Raw genomic sequence first — 3129 nt, 5'->3', positions numbered from 1 at the left:
ACATAGTCAGTTTGCCCACACTTGCTCAGTCCCCAGCAGCCACAGATATTGGACAGTCAGAGTATGGTGGCATCAAACAGGAGAATGTGGTGACTATGGCATCTGTGACTGTATGCACTAGCCAGATTTATAGGGGTGGTCGAAGGAGGACTGCTGCCCATCTAGCACTTGTTGTCAGAGGTGTCACAGGACATGTCATCCGACGCATGTTTTGGTCCATCATAGAGGCACAGGCGTGTTGCGAACAGAATACCAAACAGATGCTCAGGGTCAGGGATGCCACACTGCCTGGCTTGCATGACTCCATCCACAGCATTGGTGATGCCTTGGATCATTTTGCTGATGTAGTAGATAGATGGTGGGGTGAGACATTGGCAGTCCTTAACCATGCAATGTCTGTAGTTGAAAATGTGGTGGGAGTAGGGCATTAGATACATGGACATAGGTCAGCAACAACAGCAGCTGAGAGCTCACATGGCCATGCACGGTCACACTCTCATAGTGGCAGTACTGCCAGCACTACCGAAGGGAGGGTGTTGTAACACCACAACATGGCAGGCTACGGGCATGTGGTCCTGGGTGGTCCCATGAGGGACACAGACCTAGCCGATATGAGTCACCATCAGAAAGTAGTACTGCATCTGGCCCTGAGCATGGTGGTGCTAGTGCCACTCCGGGTAGAACCAGTTCTCATGTTCATGGCCAGAGATGGTGAACTGTCCATTCTGCCATTTATGGTTCACAGCTGTCTAACATTCCCTTGTGTAGGGATGGCACATGGATTAACTGTGTACATGCACACTCTCATACATCACTATCACATGCAGGTCACCACCAGACACACAGAGCTCCTCTCCATGGCCCAGCTGACCAGCACCCCTACAGATAAACACACACAATGTCAACTGTGTGGCACAGCCTAGGCCTTTGGGAAACCCACACCACACCCTGTGCATCTCATGATACCTGTGCCACATCCCTGTCATCCATACCATTGCTGCAGGGACATGCTAATATGTGTCTAATGCACAGGGTGGATATAGTACAGTTAATGGCAGTTTGTAGTGCAGTAGTGTTATGCCCTGTAAGGTGCTGTCTGCTGGCAATTGTCATGCGTACACATCAAAGTCTATGTACCATTGTGCCATGATGCTGTATTGCTATTAGTATTGCTGTAGGACTGTTATCTCCAGGACCTTATTCTGCTTCTATTGCAGGTGTCTGTGTGTGTACATCATGGGGACCTGCTACCAGTACAGCAGCTCAGGATGGCATAGTAGCAAAACAGTAATGTGACATCGGCAAGATACTGTTGTATACATGTGCATGGTTACCTAGGTGCATATAAGTAGAACAGTGTGTGAGGCACAATGGGGGTGAACAGCGTAATCTTGCATGCATACCCCTTGACACAGTGTACTACTCTTGATACATGTAACCTTTGAGTTCTGTAGGATCACACATTCATAGGATCATAGACGGTTACTAGAGTAATGGCCCTGGATCTTTTACAAGCATAGCCATTACATTACCCCTGACAGAATCATCAATCAGCACCCATTGCCCCTGTCATTGAGGCACACAGGTGTGACCCCTGGGACAGATTTGTGGTTTCCCATCCACTCATCAAGGATGCACTTCATGAGGGTCTGCATGGTAATCTGTTTGACATGTCTGGGAAGTGCATTCCTGCAACAGATCAGCCTCTGGAAGACAAACATGTCTCTTCAGCAGGTTTTGGTGATGTCACATATCAGATTCAGGCCTTTTGTGTTGGTAATACATGAAGAGTTAGACTCACATATATGACCCAACTGTCGAAGGGCTGGGCACAACATTACCAACTAGGCGTGCCGCAGCCCACCTGTGGACAACCCCAACAATATTGAGTGGGCCACTACTGATTCTAGGCTGTCTGCATGGAACAGGTGTTGGAGGCCATAGATTACCTTTGTAGGTATTACTATGGCCTTTCCAGTTGCTGCAGATTTCTGGATAGGTAGATACCGAAAGGGCCATGGTGCTAAATTATTGTTGTACTGACTGAGGACTACACAAACGTAATGCCCACCTTTAGTCTGGATACACTCCTTATACCTATGTGGTGAACCATGTATAAGCCATTTCTGACCACTGCTAATACTTGATGGCTGAATGCAACAGTGTTATCAACCTGACTACCCAGGTCTCTCAATGCAGGTTGTGTGTTTATGGGGTTGCCACTGATGTGGGAAATAGTGGGGCCATGTCCTTGCTGTATGGTATGATGGTACTGTTTCTGCATTCAGCTTGATGCCAGGACGTTGGCACCATTCCATACCTGATGTATGACCACGTTGCAGTGACTTAACATCAATTGATGAGTCAATGACAGACACCACACAACTTACAGTCGCCACAGCATTAGGCAGTACCTACAAATGTAGGTGGTGGCAGTTAGCATTCATGCCTAGACAAATGTGGGTCATTGGGGACAGCAGTTACTCAGAGGGCCTCCACATCTCTACATATTGCACACACATGGGCAACACAGAGTAGGGTTGCCACCTTATCAAATGTGCAATGTAGGACACTTCTTGTAGTATTGTGAGAGTTGGCAGGACAAACAATACCCACAGTAAGTGCAACAGACAGGAGTTATCTTGGTTTTCCAGTATGACAGCTTCCTTGTGTCTCATTTCAATAGCTTATAATAGTTCTCATTACATTAAGGTGCTTATGATGTGACATAACTGCTTTATGCAACTATTACACAACTTTAGGAAATGTTTGTTTCCTACCCTCTTTGGGACCTCTGTATTGTTTGCATTGTTTTCACAGGCCACACCAGGCCAAACATGGACTGCAACCTGCAGGTAGGAGAGGTGGTGGCTGCACCTCTCACCTGTACAGATTTCTGCAGCATGTCCTGATGTTTGTCACATATTTTAGGTCCATTTGTCATAACATTGGGGTTTTCTGGCAAATTAGTGTCACATGATTAAAGACTGATGTTAGACAATAATGACAGATATTTTCATTTCAGACTTCATACCCTTCAGAAAATGCATGTTAATGTACAGCTTGTCATGCTATCTACTTTCTGTGTTTGTAAGAGCAATATTTAAAGATTGACCCTAATTTTAGGCC

The sequence above is a fragment of the Protopterus annectens genome, chromosome 5.part0 (genome assembly GCF_019279795.1).
Source record: "Protopterus annectens isolate FY-2018-M chromosome 5.part0, PAN1.0, whole genome shotgun sequence".
Classification (NCBI taxonomy): domain Eukaryota; kingdom Metazoa; phylum Chordata; order Ceratodontiformes; family Protopteridae; genus Protopterus; species Protopterus annectens.
The sequence above is the reverse complement of the archived record's forward strand: the minus strand, read 5'-3'. Positions refer to the sequence as shown.